This window comes from Mus caroli, chromosome 13, assembly GCF_900094665.2.
Source record: "Mus caroli chromosome 13, CAROLI_EIJ_v1.1, whole genome shotgun sequence".
NCBI classification, from domain to species: Eukaryota; Metazoa; Chordata; class Mammalia; order Rodentia; family Muridae; genus Mus; species Mus caroli.
Window position 1 is genome coordinate 42,137,617 of NC_034582.1, and position 21,552 is coordinate 42,159,168.

Here is a 21,552-nt window from a genome sequence, read left to right on the forward strand (position 1 = left end):
CTCTACCCCATCCCCATTTCCCAAGATGCTCCTGCAGAATGAAGACAAACCCCTCCTTCCCATCCCCAGACTCAGTGGATGGTTTTTCCAGAGCAGACTCTCAGCAGGCTGTGTGAACAGAGCTTTGCTTCCACATAATTAAAGTGATGGCAAACAACAATTATTTATATTTCCAGGTCTCTCTCTCTCTCTAACAAGAATTCCTGTAGTTTTTAATGACAAACTTTTTAATTGGCTAAGGCTTGTGCAGCAAGCTTTAAATTAGCATCCTAAGGATGGGATCCACTAGACAACTCAAGTATATTATCCTCATAAGCCCATTAAAGAGCTGGTTCAGTCTTGCTGTATTTCAGGCAGCCCGATCCACCAGCTCTGGCCTAATTACAGTAAAGCGAGTGGATGAAAACAATATTTAAACCACATTTATAAGCCAATGTGAGACCCAGGTCAGGTAGGCTGGAAGCTGATCTAAATAAATACTTGTTCGAAAAGAAGGTTGAGCAACCACGCGGCAGCAAGGGGTAAAAGTACAATTTAGTTCCTTTGTAAAAGACACAAATCAGAGGCTGAGGCAATGGCCCCCTTTGAAAGTAAGAGTTCGGATCCCCAACGCCCACATAAAAAGCCAGGTGTGACCTCTTGGGTTCCTAATGCTGTGGGTGAGGTCAGAGACGCGAGCTTAGCCGGCCACCAGCCCTTCAGTGAGAGACTGGGAAAAGCACAGATGACCTGGGTTAAGATTCTAGAACTCACATAAAGCTAGAGAGAGTGAGAGATGATCTCACAGAATTGTCCTCTGACCTCCACGCATGCACTATGGTGTGGAAGCCCACACATATATACATCACACACACACAGCCAACATTTTTTTTTCCAAAAATCCAGTTAAATTGTAAAGAACAGGATCAGGAAGAAATACACACACTTCCCAACTCTCTTTGCCTTTCACAGGTACGCTGGAAGGGCATGGGGTTGAGAAATTAGGGATATGGACCATGTACCTTCCACTCCCACCATACACACACACACACACACACACACCAGTTTAAAACCGTGTATAAACTACGCATCCCTGTATCAGACTGCAGCAGATATTCCTTCTCCTGGGAAGGTGTTGACAATGTCTCAGTGTTCTAAGGTCTCAATGACAAGCCAAGGTGGGGATTCCACAGAAATTCCCTCAGGGGAACCAATGGGTTTATTAGGCTTATGGACAGAGCAGTGAGTGTGGCGCTGTGGGGAATGGACGGGCGGCTACACTGAAACAGCTGCACACAGCGCCTGCACCCAGCACGGATGAAGAACCCCCGGGGCTGTGGAGACAGACAGCCTCCCCTCAGCCTTCCCATCTAAATCCCCTACCCCCTCCCAGAGACCACAGGCAACTAGGGCAAAACTGCATACAACTGACTGGAAGAGCTGGCTGGAAACGCAGGTGAGGGTTCAAACCCCACCCCACCCCTGCTCCCTCCCTTCTATAGGGAAAGACGAGTAACCAACAGGCCTGGCCAAACTCCTGAAGGAGCTGTGGTGTCAGTGTGCCCACAGAGGACAGTCTTAACAGAGATAAACACTATTCCAAAAAGTTTTAAAATAAAAGAGATTTTAAACAGTCTTCTATCCGAGACATCGACTTAAAAGAGAACCGAATTTAATAATAGCTAAGGTTATCAACTTTGACTTGGTTTTGTGTTTCTTCTCAACTTCAAGTTTCCGAGACTCCATTGTCAACTAGTTTTCGGTAGTTGATAACATTGTTAGTGAGCATGTGCTTAATTTCTAACAACTACAGGACCTGCTATGTTTAACCTGCTCGCCAAGAGAGTGCTGGGGTGGAGACCGTCCCCATGCTGATGGAGGGCTGACCACCGATCTTCTTTGCTTCTTTTGTAACATATTAGGGCTTGACAGGCGCAGGTCAGAGTGTGGGTTCTTTGAAAGATGAAAAGTGTGGATTCTTTAAAATCCATAATGGGGTATTTTTTCAACAAATAGTATCTTAAGGATTTGCTTTCTCTTGTCTTTCCTTTCCTTCTCTTCAGAGACAAGGTTTCACATTATATCCTAGGCTGTCTATCCTTGGACGTGGAACTATTTAGCTCAGGCTGGCCCCAAACTCATAGCCATCCTCCCTCCTGTCTCAATCTCCCAAGCGTGGGTTTACATACATAAGCCAACAAGCCTAGCTTCTTGCTCTCTTTAAACACTATATATAATCAGTGTGAACACACATGCCACATAAGCAACACCACGGAGGGATGGATGGAGAATGTAGACACCAGGAAGACCCCCAGCTTCACTGCCTCCAATTACCACAGCTCATTAAAAATTTGTATTTGTCTTCCCTGGGCCAAAAAAGTACTTTGTGTAGAAAAAAAAAATTGATCGTGCCCAGGTGGCTGTTAAGTGTAAATCTTACTGGAAAAAGTTGCCAAAGTATACACGATCACTCACTGATAATTTAATTACTAGTGAGACAGATCGTACACTAACAGCTTTGGGAAGCCCCTGCTTTCTATTGATTGTGGTAAACAAAGAGGCTTTCCTGGTATGAGGTAAAGCCACCCATAGCATTTTAATTCTGGCCACGGAGGGACTGCAGACGTCACAGGTAACAACTTATACATTCCAGCCTTCAATACAATACAAACAACTCTGATAGTCTAGAGAGCTCAAATGGAGACAGAGACTCTAAACACATCTGGATCTCAGTGCAGGCCTCTTAAGGAGGGAAGGTAGGGGAAGAATAGAAAAGCACGCTCAAGCCAGGTGTGGTGGCACTCGCCTTTAATCCCAGCACTCGGGAGGCAGAGGCAGGCAGAGGCAGGCAGATTTCTGAGTTCAAGGCCAGCCTGGTCTACAAAGTGAGTTCCAGGACAGCCAGGGCTATACAGAGAAACCCAGTCTCAAAAAAAAAAAAGAAAGAAAAGAGTGCTTCAAAGCATAACCATTAAGCACCCTGGCACCAGTGTTCTTAGTCTTCTAGATTTGCGAAAACCAAATAGTTGTGTTAGGACCTGAGATCTTAACAAAAGCGTATGAACTCTCCTCCTTGGTACACACACACACACACACACACACACACACACACGCCTGCCACCTTTAAACTGTAAAAACGAGCTTCCCAGTGCCGAAAGAATGACAAGCCAGTAAGCCAAAATGAGTTCACCGCCGGCCGTTGGGCTCTTGATACGGATAATTGCCATGGCTTCTATAGTCTACTAATCATGACACATTTCCTGCAACATGCCTTCCCACATTTACTGAGGCTGGCTTTCCTCTTCAACCAAGTCTTGAACTAAAACAATTATTAATTACAACCAATTTACTGGCCATTCATAACTTAAGCATCTATTGAAAATGAAAGAGGAGTGACCCAAATAGTTCCCGGGATACTGTCTGCAGGGAGGACATCTCAGCCTGCAGGGAGGACGGAGTCTGTAGCCACGGTACTGTTTCCCTCTGCTCCCTCCCTTGGTAATCCTTTTTCAAATGTAAATCACATCTGGCAGAGGCTCCCAGAGTAGACTGTAGGCTCTTCTCTCTTGAGCTCAGCAAACATAAAATTGAAAATCTTCGCTTCCTCACTTTAAGTACAAGAAAAGCCTAAAGCAAGCTGATTCCGTTCCTACACGTGAGAGGGGGATTTGAACGAGTCTAAAGGCAAACTTTTGTGTTTGGTTAGAGAGAGACAGAAGATTAAAAATAGAACGAGTGAATGCACGCCCGCTGATAAACTGACTTGCTGACGGCTTACCAAATAAAGCGCCATGATTAGGGCTCTCAGTGGTCGAATCTACTTTCTGCCACTCCAGCAGAGGCAGACAGCAAACGCTGTCTACATTCCTTTGCTATATGTTACCTGCTAGGAGTGCCCACAGAACTGTATGCTTTCATTATGTACTGCATGTGTGTGCGTGTGCATGTGTGTATGGGTTTTATTTATTTACTGCATGTATTATTTATGCTTTTATTTATTTACTGCATGTGTGTGTGTGTGTGTGTATACACATATGTACAGGTGTCTGCAGAGGCTGGAGAGGGTGCTAAGATTGCTCAGAGCTGGAGTTAAGAGTGGTTAAGTATAAGCCACCTCATGCATGGACTAGCTGACCTTAGGTCTCCTCTGGAAGAGATGCCAAATGCTCTCAACTGTTGAATATCTATCTCTCTAGCTCCACCCTCATAGAATCTTAAGAAATGGTTTATCCATCCCACAGTTGGGAGCCTGAATAATCACAATGCAGTGTCTCTCTTGATCCTGGGAATTCATTTACCTAGCAGTTCTCAAATAGGCATTTTTCTTTTTGTGTCTTTGAGACAAGGTCTCACTTGGTAGCCCACGCTGACCTTGAATTCATGGTACTTGTCCCATCTCTACCTTCTGTTCAAATACAGTTTTCATAGTGCCAACAAGTAAAAAAAGAAAAGAAAAGAAAAAAGAAGAAAAAAACAATAAAACACATGTAACATCAAAATACATAAAGATACAAATATCCTGAGAAACCCAGTGAGAGAACATTTGACTTCTGAAACTTTTAAACAGCTCATCCTTGGGGCTGGAAGATGCTCAGCTGCTACAGGTTTGCCTGCTTTTCAGGAGACCCAAGTTCAGTTCCCAGCACCCACACCGGGCAGGAACTCCAGCCCTAGGGAATCTAACTCTGGCCTCTGTGGACACCCACGCTCACATGTATGTAATTAAAAATAAAACGGAATAGTTTTTGGAAGAACTAAATTTGGAAATAAGTCACTAAATACCAAAGAGCATTCCTCCCATCACATATTGCCAAACATCCACTCCTTTATGTAAGGATGGGAAGCAGATTCCAATAGCCTCAGTTTACCAACTAGGACTAGTTCCCTCACAGGGAAAGGCTACTCACTGTAGGTCTCTCAATCAAGGCCAAGCCAGGACTAGAACAAGCACTTGGGTTGTTACCTGCTGTTATTCAAACTTAAAAAATCTCCTGTTCATGGTATTCTCCAGGTAGTCTGCTTGCTTTTGCTTTCAAAGCATTCAGCCAAATCACAGAAAAGACCAAGTTTGCCATGGGCCCTTCTACCCTTGTCGGGCATGCATGTCTGGACATTAGACATATTATACAGTACAATCTGGCATATTACACACACAAGTGAAACCTTCCTTTTAATTTCCACAAATATACTTGAACAAATGTTTTCCTTGAATACATGCAACACGCATTTGCTAAATTATATGTAATGCATAAAGAATCCATCCTGGTCAAACTGTTGTCTCCTTTCAGTGCACTGAGAGGTGTGGTCATTTCCACTTGGCTGTTGGGCTAACAGAACGTGGGCAAACAGTCTGGATCTGTTTGTTTGCGGCGGTGTAGATGGTTGCAGCATTGTCTCACCCAGTAGCCAGGTGGCCTTGAACTCACAGAATCCTCCTGGATCAGCTTCCTGAGTGCTGGGCGTTCATATTTCCTCACTGATGCTAAATCCTGGCAAATTTAATTATCTCATCAGCCACTGTCTTTTAGATTGTATGATAATGCCACTGACAGAGCTTACTGCCCTCATGGGTGGACTTATTTGATCTTCGTATTTTCCAGACCCTAAGCACACTGGGTTAAGCTTCTTCACACCGTGATGTCAGCAGAGCAAGCCGACTTTAGAGAGCCTTACCCATCTTCTACCTTGTCCTTAGCCTCGGATGAACAGCCAAGATGGAAATAAGAAATCTGTAGTGTAAGTTCCAATATGCAAAAACCTTAGCATGCCAAAAGGCAAGTTATCCCTCTATAATACAGGGAAAGCAGTATTTATCACAACAGGTGCACCTAGGAGGTGTGTTAACATTGAACACAACAGCCAGGTCTAGTGACTTCGGCCCCTACTCCCACCCCATCCCGTTCTCTCCAATGCTGCTGAGAAGCTGAGAAGTTCAACATCCCAATAGTCTCAAAAGCACAGCCTGAGGTCACTGCCCCGCGTTCCTCTAGAAAACACTTGCAGAAGACATTTCCAAAGGTGGAATATCTCTAAAGGCTGTCACCAAACCCTGCTACTGAAGTACCTTCTGGCCAGTAACCCAATAAGGACACAGAATATTGTTCCTGACACAGACACCGCCCTTTGCCAAGCCCACAGCTTCTGTAGTTACACTTCAACTTCACCCGCGGTGAGAGTGAACCACTTTCATCCACTGACACTTGTCTCAGGTGACAGTCACTTCATCAGATCCCAGCACGAACAGCGAGCCACCCAAAGTCCTCCAACTCCCTACAGAGCTAGCTTGTTTCCTAAAGCATCTCTGATTTTTTTTTTTTTTTTTTTTATCCCTCTGCTCTTGCATTCCTTTCAGCAGACGGGCTTGGTCCAAAGCCTTTCAGAATGCTACATTTGGGGAGAGATGGCTCAGCAGTTAAGCATGAATACTGACTGCTCTTGCAGAGGACTGGGGTTCAGTAACTAGCACCACAATGGGCGGCTCACACTATAATTCCAGTTCCAGGAAGACCTGATGCCCTCTTCTGGCCACTGCAAGTATGTGCTTACAATCCCTAAAAAACACCAAGGATATCTACATTTGTACAGTCCCAGGGAGCATGCTCCTGACTACACGCAACTACCTCTTTAAAACCTAGATATTATGAGAGCTTTGAATATCTGAAATTGTTAAATAAAACACACACACACATACACACACACATGTATATGTATATATATTTGGGGAAGGGGGTGTTGTTTTTATTTTCCAGACAGGGTTTCTCTGTGTAGCCCTGGCTGTCCTGGAACTCACTTTGTAGACCAGACTGGTCTCCAACTCAGAAATCCACCTGCCTCTGCCTCCCAAGTGCTGGGATTAAAGGCATACACTACCACTGCACCTATAAATATTCAAATACATGGTTGTTGTTTATAACATTAGCTCACAAGCTATAAATAGTAAAATATTTTCTATAAATACAGCACAGCTGTTATTTGATTTTTGGAAGGCAAGAGCTGCATTTGGGTTGTCTAATAATACTTTTTTTTTTTAAGTCAACCACTCTTGTATTTAAAATCAGAGATTTTAATCCCATTCCTTCAGCTTTACTTTCAATATAGACTGTGATGGTCCCAATTAATTCCTCTTGCTCAGTTTATTCTCATATTTTAATTTCATTTGTTCCAGCTCATTATTGTCAAAAGTTTTTTTTTATTCCCCCAAACACTAAACTGTTTTTAACCTACCACTGATGTATGTCAATATATTCAATAATTAATTTTAAAGATCTAACTATAACTATATAAACAATTTTAACACTGTTGTATCACTGATATCTACATTTTTAAAAACACACCCTTGTACAGTAGCATATACCTTCAATCCCAGAATGTGGCGCTCAGGAACTGCAGGTCACCCTCAGCTACCCAGCAAGCTGAAAGCCAGCTTAGCCTTCATTACACCCTGTTTTTAAAAAATATAAAAAAATAGTCGGTTGAAGGTGGTGCACCACCTTAATGCCAGCATTCAGAAGGCAGAAGGAGGTGGATCTCTGTAAGTTTGAGGACAGCCTGGTCTACAGAGCGAGTTTTAAAAAGGCCAGGCCTACAAGGAGAAACCCTGACTTGAAAAATCTAAATCAATCAATTGACTGATGGTTAACTAATTTACTGTCTGTGGTTAGGCTTTACCAGCGCTTTATACAGGTCACTATACAAATGAAATAAAGGAGCTAGAGCGCTCTCTTTGGCAGCACATACACTAAAATTGGAATGATACAGAGATTAGCATGGTCCCTGCACAAGGATGGCACACAAAACAAGGAACTAGAGATGACTCTGAGGTCAAGGGCTTGCCACTCTTTCAGAGGACCTGAGTTAGTTTCCAGCACTCCCATCCCCTGTGAATCCAGCTCTGCCCTCTGCTGGTATCCATGGGCATTTCACTCACATGCACATGCTCACATGAGCACACACACACACACACACACACACAGAGAGAGAGAGAGAGAACCCATGTACATAAATAAGAAAATAAAGGAGATACCACACAAAATGTTTTCTGAACTATCCAACTGGCCACCGAAAATAAAATTCTCAGAATACCAGATGTTTCTCTGTATAAGCGCCTGCCTGAGAGTCAAGGGTTGGAAGGGAGGAGAGGAAAGAATGTGTTCTTAGAAAAATAAACTGGCTGGAAACGGGCAGGCAGAGTAAACAACGCCAAACAAGCCTTCCTCAGCGAGGTCTGTTTAAGCAAAGAAGGCTCATCATTCAGTGAGGAAGGTCACTTTTAACTGCATTTACTAACAGGAGACTCCGTGTGAAGGTCAGAGGCAATCCGTGTCCCCATTGGACAAAAGCCTCTGCTTCCACTATCCAACACGTTCTTCAAGAAAGTCTGACGGGAGGGACGGCCATGTCACATATTAGTTTTATGTGGCATTTGTGGCTCTTCAGCCTTCAGGGGGTGAGAGTTGCCAACTGGTAGCATCTTGCGGAAAAGGCAGTGCTCAACCAATAGAGCATTTTTGAGTGGGGAACCATGAAAAATAATTTCAGGTTTTGGGAACACTGATGAACCCACCTGTGGCTCCCCATGTCTGCAGACAGAGCTCAACTCAACAAAAAAGTGACATATCAATATGCCTTGCTGTGATGGTTTGTATATTCTTGGCCCAGGGAAGCACTATTAGGAGGTGTGGCCCTGTTGGGAGTAGGTGTGTCACTGTGGGTGTGGGCTTGAGACCCTCATCCTAGCTGCCTGGAGGTCAATTTTCCACTAGCAGCCTTCAGATGAAGATGTAGAACTCTCACCTCTGCCTACACCATGCCTGCCTGGATGCTGCCATGTTCCTGCCTTGATGATAATGGACTGAACCTCTGAACCTATAAGCCAGCCCTACCTAAATGTTGTCCTTTATAAGACTTGCCTTTGTCATGGTGCCTGTTCACAGCAGTAAAACCCCAAGACACTTGCTAAGCAAAACCCACCCCTTAACAAGTAGCTTTTCTTCTTTCTACAAATGGGACCAGGTTAGCCAACAAGTAAATGGCCATTTTAGAGAAATAACCTTTGATGGTATTAGCTGAAGGACCATCAGTTATAGTTGAGGTGGGGTGTAGGGAAACCCCCTCTCTTTCCCCAGTGGGTATGTTAGATTACCATCTCTCAGCACGGATGGAGAGATGACTCCGTAGTTGAGAGCACTTTACTGCTCTCGCAGAGGACCCAGGTTTGGTTCCTAATATCCACACATTGGCTTACAACTATCTATAACTCTAGTTCCAGAGGATCCAGACAAATTTCTGCCCTCCACCCTCCACTGGTACAGAGCAAAACATGAAAGCAAAACACTCACACCCATAAAATAAAAATAAATAAAACTTAAAATTACTGCTTTGGAATAGTAGGGATTAATCCAAGGCTTCGCATGTCCTGGGCAGGTGCTCTACCACTGAGCTACACCCTGCCCTGGGAAACATTTCCATTCATCACTCTCAGACAGTCCAAGGAGTGTAAGAAACACAGAACTGCGCATCCACCCGAGAACAGTGGAGTAATGGAACATGGTATGGTAGAAGCTGGGGGATCCTCACTGCCATCATCACCAAGGATAAATTCAGTGTACTGACTGGCTGAGCATCCGTAACCTAAAATCTGAACTACTCCAAAAATCCGTGACTTTTTTTTTCCCCACTAGGGATCAAAACTCCAGGAGTTGTGGATGTGAAGCATCTATTCTGCAACTGGGCTGTATCTCCAGCTTCAAGCACCTGGCCGCATGGGTCACAGTCATAATGCAGGCGCACGGCTAGGGATGGAGCTCAGGAGGAGGGCAGTTGCCTCACAAAGATGAAGTGCTGGACTCAATCGCTAGGGCTGCCAAAGGACTAAAAATAGTGTAAGCCCAGGTATGGGCACACATGCCTTTGATCCCAGCATCGGGGTAGAGGCACCTTCGTGAGTCTTAGGTCAGTCTGGTCTGCACAGAGTTCCAACCCTGCCAGGGCTACACAGTGAGACTCTGTCTTCTAGGAAAACTGCCTTTAGGGTTTGTGTGGTATATGTGAACATAAATGTGTCGTATTCAGACCTGGCTCCCATTCCTATCTGCTTTTGCACACAAGCAAACATCTAAAGATTTGAAAAAAAAAAAAATCCAAACTTTGAGACACTTCCGGTCCTAAGCATTTTGGTTTAGATTCAGTTGGCATTTTTTTCCTACCCTGTAACTGGGTGGAAACAATGCCTACCAAACAATTAAGGAAGTTCAACCGTCCACTGGCAAGTTCCTCCTTCTCTCATAGGAGCTGACCATATGGCAAATAAACTCGAAAGCAGGTTTTGAATAGTCATGGTTTTCCTAGAAATGCTTAGAAGACATTAGGAGAAGCAGTGAGAGTCCAGAGAGAGAAACGGCGTCAGGTGAGAGGGGGAAACGGTGAGCCTCCCTGATGTGGTGAGCCAGCAGGATGAGGAGGAATGGACCGCTTCTGCAGATGGGCGTGGCAGGACCCTCCATACCACGTGGACACCAACCCAGCCCTGGGGGCAACCACACCAGGAAAGTGGTGGGCGTGCCTCTGTCTGCATTAGCACTTCACGGAACCATGAGATGGCTTCCTTTCTGCCTAGTAAATTCCCTTTCTTCTGGGCTTCAATAAGTTAGAAGAAAAACCCAGGCAAGCCGACAGCTGTCCACTCAACCGGGCTCACTCCTGCAGGACTCATGTTCGATTCCTGCCATTAGTTTTGTCTTATGAATGACAATGTGATTGATGAACGAGGCTTACGTTGTCTGCCCCAAAGCTTCTTATGTGGGTGCGGATGATTATTCAGACTGCAGAGCTCCCTATCCCTTACCTACTACCCTGCTCAAGGCACACACACATGATCATCGTCCCAGAGCTGTATTACATAGCCTGGAAGTCTAGATAATACAGAGTATGCTTCCCATGACAAGCTGACCCCCAGACAAAAGGGAAGAAACTTTGTGTCATAGTGCACATCCGGAATCTCCGCACTTGGGAAGTAGAGGCAGGAAGGTCAGGAGTTCAAGGCCAGCTTGGGATACAAAGTGAGTTCTAGGCCAGCTGGATGTACACAGTGAGTTTAAGGCCAGATACACAGTGAGTTCGAAGCCAGCTTGGAATATACATGAGAGTCTGCCCCCCATCCCCCCAAAAAGGAAGTGTGGGGGAGGGAAGGGGAAGAGGAAGGGAAGAAAAGGGAAATAGAGAAAAAGCAGTTTGAGGCCGAGGATGTGAGGCTGAGGATGTAGCTCAGTGGAGAAGTGCATCTTGGGATGTGCAAGCTGCTGGATTCAATCCCTAGCACCACAAGAGAGAGGGCAGGAAGAGAGAGCGAAGGGGCACAAGACACGAAGTGAGCATGCTCAAGCACAAGAGACGACGAGAGGAGAGTTGTATTGAGTGGAGAGGTTTTTACATGACACTTCACCAATGACTCAGGTCCCAGAAACCACCTGGGTGATGGTGGCATTCAACACCCTGATGCTAGCTGGCCATGGCTACAGGGTGCACTCAACTGTAAAAACTCGAGAAGGCCACCCTTGAATGAGTGCATTTTAGCTTAGGTAAATTATACCTTAATAAAGTTGGGTTGAAAGTCTATTATCCAGGACCTAATTATTCAGGTTGGGGCAAGTCAGCTTCATTAACTCCTTTCATTCAGTTTAAACTGCCTGCATTGTAGCTGCCCCATTAATTCTTATAGAACATAAAACTTAAAAAAAAAAATGCCAATGTCGTTCAGGTAAGTCTACTTTTCTAGTTTTCACAAGCTGTGATCATTTGCTGACCTGAAAAGGTAGCCTAATAAATCTTAGCTGTGGCTCTTAAAAGTTGACATCAGGGAGCTGGAGAGATTGGCTCAGCGATTAAGAGCACTGACTGCTCTTCCAGAGGTCCTGAGTTCAATTCCCAGCAACCACATGGTGGCTCACAGCCATCTGTAATGGGATCCAATGCCCTTTTCTGGTGTGTCTGAAGACAGCTACATACTCATATAAATAAATAAATAAATAAATAAATAAATAAATAAATAAATAAATCTTTAAAAAGCTGACATCATCAGCTGAAGGTAGGGCTCCTTTTACCTTATATTCCATACTTTGGTGGCGGTGATACTGATAAATGACTTAGTGAGCCACTGGGGTAAAATAACAGGAAAACAAATGTATAAAAACTATGGAAGTGTCTGCTGTTATAAGAAATAAAATCTGTGTGTGTTGGGGGTGGGGGTGGGGTTCCACAGAGATCTAGCCATGCTGCCTTCTCAAAGGGGAAGAAGCATTTTTCAGGAACTGTTGGGAAGTAAATAGAAGCAGGCGGATGACACTCTAGGCAGATTTTGCATGCACGTCGGTACATAAGGGACACTGCCATCTGCACAGCTCCAGATCTGGCTCTAGCTAATCCCATGGAAGTGTGTTTTAGAAAGCACTTTCTAGGAAAGTACAGCGATATCCACTGAAGCTCGTGCGCCATCAATGAAAGGCTTCCTGGGATCCTCCGTGAACTGCCTCTTAGCACTTCTTCATGCTGTGTGGGATCTATCTAAGTCATGCCAAATCTTTACCTGTTTAGACAAATATAACTTGGTGATAAAGAAATGTCACTGCCATCACACCGAGTGGTGCACTGTGACGACCCCGCCCTTGGGAGGCCAGGGAAGGAGAGTTTTGAGTTCAAGAAGAGCATGGGCAATTCAGTGAGACTCTCTAAGGTTAAAAATCAATCAATCAATAGGGAGGACTCACAAGGGGGATGTTTCTGTAGCATCCACCAGCGCTATGATCAATCCCTAGTATTGAAAAAGAAAGGAAGAACACGGGGAGAAGGAGAGGAGGAAGAAATGTGTCCACCAAGGCCAAGCACACAAACCCTCTGAAACCTGACTATCCAAGAACAGCATTCAAATACGAAAAGAATGTGGGTAGATCAGAGCTCTTGTCCCTTGTCACATCTCCCACAGGCCATTTCTATAGCCAGCACCTCGGCAGTTATTCAGAGAACCCAGACTTCTGGTTCCTCGTCTTTACAAAAATCTCACATAGCTTTCCCTGAGTCAAAAGTTCCATTCTCTTTTTAGCAGCAGGAAAGGGGGAAAATATTACAAGTGACTCAAAACAAAGCTATCCGAGTGTGCGTTAGTGGGTGTTTCCAGGGCAACCCAAGATGCCTGCGATGCCGACTCCCTTGACTGACCGGCACGGAGCTTGGTTGGCCCTGTTCATTTATTTCAGACTCACCGTTATAGTAACAGATACATTCATTTTAGCACTAACTTTAAATTGATGTAATAACACAAACTCAACAAATTCAAAGGCACCAATCTGAGCCCAGAGAAGTGGCAGGTTAAGATATCTGTTGCCAAGCTTGGCATCTATGTTCAATCCCTGGGATGCAGGTGGTCCTCTGACCTCCACAGGTATGCCATGGTATGCAAGCATCTTCCAACACACACACACACACGTAGATTAATGTAATTTTCTTTAAGTGCTAGTTTGGTACAGGGTTAAAATTTTGTACCTACATAGGTGGAAAAGCAGAGATGAAGCTAAAATGAAAACCATCAATGGTAACTCCTGGAAATTATGTGTAATTTATTTCATTTCCTCTAAGGTGACCCCACACTACAACCTGAGTATACACGAGAAACACCCTGGTATGCCCATTTGGAGTTTGTTTCTTGTTTTGTTTTTTTCCCCCATTAAAAGCATATTTTATTTTTTGAAACAGTAAGTATTCAGGATCGTGGAACATGTTTTTGGCAGTGATTGTGGCATGTTTTGGCAAATCCAAAAGTTCTGAGGACTAGCTAAAGGAACACAAGCAAGAAGACACTGAAGCTGGGTACGGCAAGGAACACCTGAACTCCGGCACTTGAGGGGATCAGGAGCTTCATGTTTAATAACCAATGTCTTGGCTGTACGTGAGTTCAAGGCCAGCCTGGGCTGTATGAGACCCTGTCTCAAAAATGAAGAGGAGATGAAGAAGAAGGGGAGAGAGGAAGGAAGCGAAGAGGAGAAGAGGAGGAAGTGACAAAGGACGGAGGATAGGAGGAAGGGGAAGAAAGAAAGGACAAGACAAACAGAGTCTTGAGGACTAAGAAGGATGATCTGTGTATACACCAAAAAAACAAAAAATAAATAAAGGAGCGGGTGACTAATAAACAGAGCATCTGTGACAGCTAAACACGTGACATGCCTGGCGGTTTCACACGGACCAGGCACAGTCACCTGACTGCACCCTCCTACCTTGATCACTGTGAGAGGTAATTTCAAGGAATCTTTGTTCCACTACTTGTGTAATCCCCCTCCGACTCACATGCAGAATTGGTCACTAAAGCAGTTGCCACTGAGAGCTTTATCGAGCTCACTTGAAGTTGCAGGTGACAGCACATGGAGTGGAAGCAGCTCACCCAAGGTCACCCAGTTTTGGCAAGGTCACCTGGCTAGTGTTCCTAACACTAAAGAACAACAGAAAATTCATGATCCAGCCTGGCTCTGCAGATGCTGGGTTCCCTTGCAGGACAGATGCTTTCCCAGAAGCAAGGTAGCCTGAAAGGGAAAGTTTGCAGACAGGAGATACTAACAGAGGGAGAGAAAACGTCCACAAGGTGGAACTGTGCTCAGACTAAACCTCCAGCACAGAGTACCTAGAGGCGGTACACATAGCAACCATTTCCAGAGCTTTAAGAAAGGAGTTATGTATCCCAGTGGTATAAATTACTGCACACCAACCATGAAATGCATTAGACTGTTGACAGTCGAATGAGCAAACCATATTTATCTCTAACCTACATTTTATAAGTTTTCAAATAGCTGCTGTGTTTATAATGAGAATAAATGACATTAAAAACAAAGAAGTTGCTTGAGGAAAGAAAGAAAGAAAGAAAGAAAGAAAGAAAGAAAGAAAGAAAGAAAGAAACAAAGAAAGAAAGAAAGAAAAGAAGGAAGGAAGGAGGGAGGGAGGGAAGGAAGGAGGGAGGGAAGGAAGGAGGGAGGGAAGGAGGGGCTAGGGGTCATTTATTTCCCCTGCACGGGCAGATGTTAGCTATGAGTACCTGAAAAGCCTCAGGCAGCATCATTAGGATTAAGCATAACAACAACAACAGATTGGAGTCATAGTTTAGAAATGATAATATAGTAGCAAGCATGAAGCCATTGTTTGACCCCCAACCCTACAAACAACAAGGACAGAACTAGAGCCATTTCATCTACCGCTGAGTCATATGAAAAGTGCTCAGAATTAGAGAAGACAGAGAACCCAGAAAGAATGGGAAACCAAATTTGTCTAAGTCAGAGAGAAACAATGAAAAAACATTGTAACAAAGATTCTGTGGAGGCCAGGAACCAAGAAAACACCTGCTTAATCTCCAAGGTTACACCAGCATCCAGGCTGCCACCGACCCCTATTTCCCAGCAACTTTTACTTCCCAGAGCGCTCAGTGTGGTTTCCATCTCTCAACTGGCCAGCCACAGTGGTCTGCCCTCCTGCTGTGACTTCCAGCCATGGGACTATGCTCACATTTGACAAATACTGCACGAGGTATCACCAGCAACTCACCGTCAAGGGACTTGTTAAATAAAACGCAAAGCTTTGCATGACCAACTCTGTAAAGCATAGACAGAGACTTGACAAAGTCTGCCAAGGCCTTTCTTACAAACATAAATGTGAACAGATTTTAAGTTATCCCTGCAGCATGCCACTCTCTGGGGACTTCCATGCCAGTGTACACTCTTGGAGCACATGTTGAGAATTTTCCTCAATGCTGAGAATGCCCAGGGGAGTGACAAGTTCAGGAGCGTCACTGGTCCCCATGCTCCAGACAGGAACATGGAGATTTCACAAGCTTGCTTTCCAACTACAATAGGCAGCAGAAATTCAACGGCCTCTTGGGAACTGTAAGGTTGGGTGCCCAGAAATGCCCTCAGCCCCCAGGAGGAAGACAGCCATGGTATTCACAGGCCACAACTGCAGGTGATGCTGACAACTGGCCAGTGTCTCTCTTTCCTCACTCTCAGTGGTGTCCCTCTCTTCCCATGACAAGGGAGGCTCAGAAGAATGCCCAAGGCAGAGCTGTGTAGCCCCTGCCCCACCAAGACTGAGATCACATACCACCCCGAGGTCAGAAGGCGACACAGACTCGGGGGCATTCCTGGACATGAATTCCTGGTTTCATGGCTTTGCCTAGAGCTTAATTCTCTCCCATAAGTTCCTGGATAAACCTCAAGCGAAAGCTGCCATGCAGACCGTGCAGTCAGTAAACCTTTACAATGTGAACTCCTGCCAAACACTGCGTGACCTTTTGGCTGAATAACCATCACTTATGTCATGGAGTGCTAAGCAGTGGCAGCCTCTGCCTGTCGGCCCAAAGCAGTGATTGTCAGTGGGATTAGGCTCTAGAGCTACGTTTGTACTGCCATGTTCCAGCTAGCTCGGTGCGGGAGAGCATGCCAAACATGCACACACACGACCCTGGATCCAACCCCCCAGTACTGCCGAGAGCTCAGGGAGGCACAGTAACCAGCCTTCCACATTGCTATGATCCCAAAAGCCACACGACAGCACGGAGTCCATTATTATATAATAATCTAATGCAGAAATTAGAGGCTTCAGGAGGCCCACACTAAGATGAAGAACCGCAGTGACAGTCCGAGGACCGCCCCACCGCAGACCTGTGGTCCCAGGCACAGCATCAGCAGGGCTTACTGTACTCCATCACAAAGCATCTAGAAAGGGCATATGATGGAGGAAACTGAAAGCAGAAGAGACTCTCTCTGCCAGCAGTTCTAGGAGGGGACTCTTCTCTCAAAGAATGGGTTACTGTCTTTAACTCAAGTAACAGGGCTTGGCCATGTGGCTGAAGGGGTGGAGTGATGTTCAAATAAATGGGTGCATAGGTTTTTAGTGGCACTAAAACTCTACTCACTATTCCCATGTGACTCTACTGCTGACCTGAGTATAAAAACTTCAGCAAATAAGGGACTCAAGGGGAGAGGTTCCCGTCGCTAACCTCCCTGGTCACCGCTGCCAACGATCCCACTGGGTAAATCAGTGATTACAGTTTGATGAATTTTGTTTTGACAGCCAGTCGTCAAAGCTGACAAACTGTGGGAGGCATACAAGCTCATTTACCTCCACACCGCCATAGGCTCTCCTCTCAGAATCCAGCCATGCGAACACAGCCGCAAGCCCCCCACATGAACCATGCCTGGACCAGATTCTGACAGGCTTTGATTGGCTGCTAATTTAAGGCTTTCTCTTTCTGATTTGAAAGCCAAGGTCACCTAAGGCATACTACAGCCACCTTACTCTGTTCAGCGGCGGGACCAGGCACAAGCCTGCCCTCACCGCCCAGAGCCCAGTCTCTGATGGCAGCTTTGAGACCGGTCTGGAAAGTCAACTTCATCAAGGCCCAGACCTCTCAGCCTGAATTACTCTTCCTTCCATGTCCTGCCCTCTACCCTGTATCCTGGTTCCCCATCTTGTTCTTTCTTTGCTTCCAAGGTGAGATGGAGGAGCAACAGCTCAGTGAGAGAAGGGAGGGGCACACGGAAGAGCGAGACATCTGTTCTATCCCTTAGGTTTCTGTTGCTGTGATAAACCCATGAACAGAAGCGGCTTGGAGAGGGAAGGGTTTACTTCTGTTTACAGCTGACAGTCCTTCGTGAAGGGAAGTCAGAGCAAGAACCTGGAGGCAGGAGCTGATGCAGAAGCCATGGAGGAACACAGACTATTGGCTTGCTCCTCATGGCTCGATCAGCCTGCTCTCTCTCTCTCTCTCTCTCTCTCTCTCTTAAAAAAATTATTTATTTTATTTATATGAGTACACTTCATCTGTCTTCAGTCACCCCAGAAGAGGGCATCAGATCCCATTACAGATGATTGTAAGCCATCATGTGGTTGCTGGGAACTGAACTCAGGACCTCTGGAAGAGCAGCCAGTGCTCTTAACCACTAAGCCATCTCTCCAGCCCTTAGCCTGCTTTCTTAAACCTCCCAGGACAACTTGCCCAAGGGTGGCAGCACCTTCTTCAATGGACTTGGCCCTCCCACGTCTATCATTAGTCAAGAAGATTGCCCCACTGTCTTGCCTTCCGCCCATCTAACGGAGGTATTTTCTCAGCTGAGGTTCCCTCTTCCCAGATGATCCTAGCTTGTGTCAAGTTAACAAAAACAAAACAAAAACAAACAAGCAAAAATACCAGCCAGCACACCTGGCTCCTCGTTGACAAAACCACGGAGCTTGAATGCAGCCAAGATGGTGCACGTGGCAGAGGGGGAGGGGAAGCCACCGCAGGCATGTGTCCAGCACTCTGCAAAGCAGACAAGCTGCAGTGTACCTACCACCTTTGGTGCAGCGCCCCCACACCCGGGCTTCATTCTTTTATGTGCACGCACACACACAGAACGCTTCTTCCCACCTGTGATGCGGATTCCAGATACAAACTCTTCACTAAGTGAATGACTGCCGACAGCCCAAGAGACAGGGAGCACCCATGAGTAAGGAGTTCCCTCTGCACAAAGCACACTGGGCCCATTCGAGAGAGCCATAGGCACGGTGGTATCTTATTGACTGAGACGTGGGATGTGCCTGATTGGAGACCAGGCGGGATGTCATTAAAATGTGAGCTAGAGAGAAGGCCGGTGGCTAAGCCACATCTGGCAGCTAACAATCACCTGGAAGTCCAGCTCCAGAGGGATCCAGCGTCCCTAGCCTCCACAGGTGCCAGCACCCAGTCAGCAGATTCCAGTACACACAATTAAAAAGAACAAGTCGTTTTTTTAAAAAGGGCATGCCTCATTTAATGAAAGGTCATCAGAAAACACTTACAGATAAAATCATGAGACTCTTTATTCATTTACTTTGAGGCAGGGTCTCACTGTAAAGCCTAAGCTGGCCCTGAACTGGCAGCAACTCCCCTGCCTTAGTTTCCCCAGTGCTAGGACCACACTCCACTTCCCTAAGACTTTTTTTTTCTAATTGCTATTTTTAGGTACTAGAGAGGAACTTCTTTGCTTAAACCTGAAATGAATAAAAAGCCACAAAGAAGCAAATGGGGTCAGGCATCCTCACGTGTCCCAGGGAAGTAAAAAACTGTCAACTCTTGGGGGTCTCGAGCACCGGTCATACAGCCTGGAAACTGAGGCACTGAGGTTTTGTCCTGATTTTCCAGCTAGAGTATAGTAGACTCAGACCCAGAGAAGCGGCTTGTCTCCCAAGTCCACACTCCTGGACGGGAGAGCTGCATATGGTAAGGAGGACTGCGGATCCGATCCAACTCAGTTAGAAATGTAAAGACACTTATTCTATTATGGAGATATTTTACAACTACCATGTGGTTGTCAAGGGTCACATCTCTACTTGACACTGTTGCCACACCATGACAGAGGCTTAGACATGGCTCCAGGGTCTAAGCTGACTTGCAACTGTGTGTCACACACACACACACACACACACACACACACACACACGTGCCTGAGGTATGCATAGCATAAAGCTAGTCACTTACATCCCAGTCTCTACAACAACACTGCAAAAGACAAGCAAGCAGTTTCTCCTTATGGGGTAAACGCTGTGGTTCGGATGTAGATTCAGTAACTCTAATCTGAAAATCTAAAATCCCACAGATTCCAAATCATAAAACTTCTTGAGAGTGGCTATGTCCCACATAAGAAGGAAATTCCACATGAGACAAGTCATGGGCAGCTCACATGTTCACTGAAAACATTGCATCGTTACCTGCAGGCTACGTGTATAAAGTGCAGATGAAACAAATGGATTTAGTGTTTAGAGCAGGGCCTTCTTCCCATGATGCCTTGTCACGTGTACATAAATACTCTGCAGCTTGACAAAGTCAAGGAAGGGCTGGAATACCAGTCCCAAGCATTACAAGGGAGGCTCAACCTGTCCAGGGTAGCTTACAATAATTTACATTTTTTTTAAAAATTCTGCTCAAGGTAACTTTGCAAATGATGGATTTGCTCAGTATGTCAAATTATACAGAGAAAGTCAGCCTGCTGTGTAGAAAATCCAGTGCTGGGCTGCGGATATGGCTCAGTGTGGAGAGGAACTACCAGGGCTGATGACCATGGTTCAGTCCCTCAAATAGAAAGCGAGAACTGGGACCCTCCATGTGCAACGGACACAAACACACAAACAATAAATAAGGAAATGTAGAACTGTAAAATAAAATTCAACATAGATCATAATATAAAGGCAACTCCGTGGTCAATTGTCTTGTTGTTGTTGTTGTTGTTGTTGTTGTTGTTGTTTTGTTTGTTTTTTAACCTAGGCTGGCCTCCAACTTCTAGGCTCCAGCAATCCTCCTGTCTCAGCCTGCTGAGTAGCTGGGACCACAGCCAACACCACATCCTATTGGCCAATGTTTTAAGCCAGTAAAATCCTATAGTCATCTGTGCCCTGGAGTGGCCAGAGGACCCAGAGAATCCAAGGAACTCAATATTCTTCTTGTCATTACAGTAAACTTCAGAGACATCAGGGGAATCCAACTGCAGGCGACCATCCAGGGTGACCTAGACTAATGGTCCCTTCAGCCTCCAGGAGAGGAGAAAATGAATGTGTCAAAATTTTCAATCAAAGGAGGTGGGCATAGTGACACACATCTTTAATCCTAGCACTTGGAAGACAGAGGCAGATGATCTCTGAGGTTAAGGCCAGCCTGGCCTATTTACTGAGTTCCAGGACAAACAAGACTATGTAGACACCATGTCTTTAAAAAATTATAAATTTTAAAATTCAATAAAAGTAAAATGGCCAATGTAATCCCCTTCCCCTGGTACCAAGCTGCCCCTTAGTTAGGGAGGAGTCAGGACAAGTGGCTATTTTTTCTTAATGCTGCTTGTTCGGAACAATGTAAGATAAGTTAGAAAGCTCTTTATGTTTTATTTCTAGTGGTTTGGGGTTGGTTTTTTTTTGTTTTGATTTGTTTTAATTCTTAGGTCTGAAAACCTAGGATAGCTGACTGTCTGTCTTAGGGGAGAAAATAACTAGCTAAATAATAACATGGCTAGAGAATATTAAAAGGAAAAGTACTGTTTAGGATAACATAGTAGACCAGCAGTTCTGGAAAATTCATCTCCACTTTGTAACTCATTACAAAAATGTAGCCTGGTAAATACTAACTAAGCTGACCATCACAGCCAGCAACACTTCAAGGCTCCTTACAACTTTTCTAACAGGTGTTACCATGCTAAGGTTTCCTATTTGCTCTTTTTGTAACTCCTATTTGCTCTTTTGTAACCAGGGCTCCATGCCGCTTAATTGAGCACCATTATTTTGATACATGCTCCCTACTTCCACTCTCCCCTGCCTTTGGAAAGCAATGGCCTCCAGAGGAGAGTCCTCAGGACCTTCCTCCATGTTAACATTCTTCCTTCCCATTCCAATTTGTACCTGAGTCCTGCACTTCAGTTAACTACACAGAGCAGTTAAGAGTAGAGAATGAGCCGGGCGTGGTGGCGCACGCCTTTAATCCCAGCACTCGGGAGGCAGAGGCAGGCGGATTTCTGAGTTCGAGGCCAGCCTGGTCTACAAAGTGAG

General features: G+C 45.3%; 1 protein-coding gene and 1 non-coding gene across 4 annotated transcripts in view; one reads left to right on the forward strand and one right to left on the reverse strand.

Annotated features, from left to right (window-relative positions):
• The window catches only part of Kif13a (kinesin family member 13A), a 181,939-nt gene that overhangs the window by 147,317 nt on the left and 13,070 nt on the right, over positions 1 to 21,552 (reverse strand). The window lies entirely within an intron of this gene.
• On the forward strand, positions 7,694 to 7,797 carry LOC115029190. The gene has a single exon (XR_003834744.1). It is a non-coding gene; the product is annotated as a U6 spliceosomal RNA (small nuclear RNA).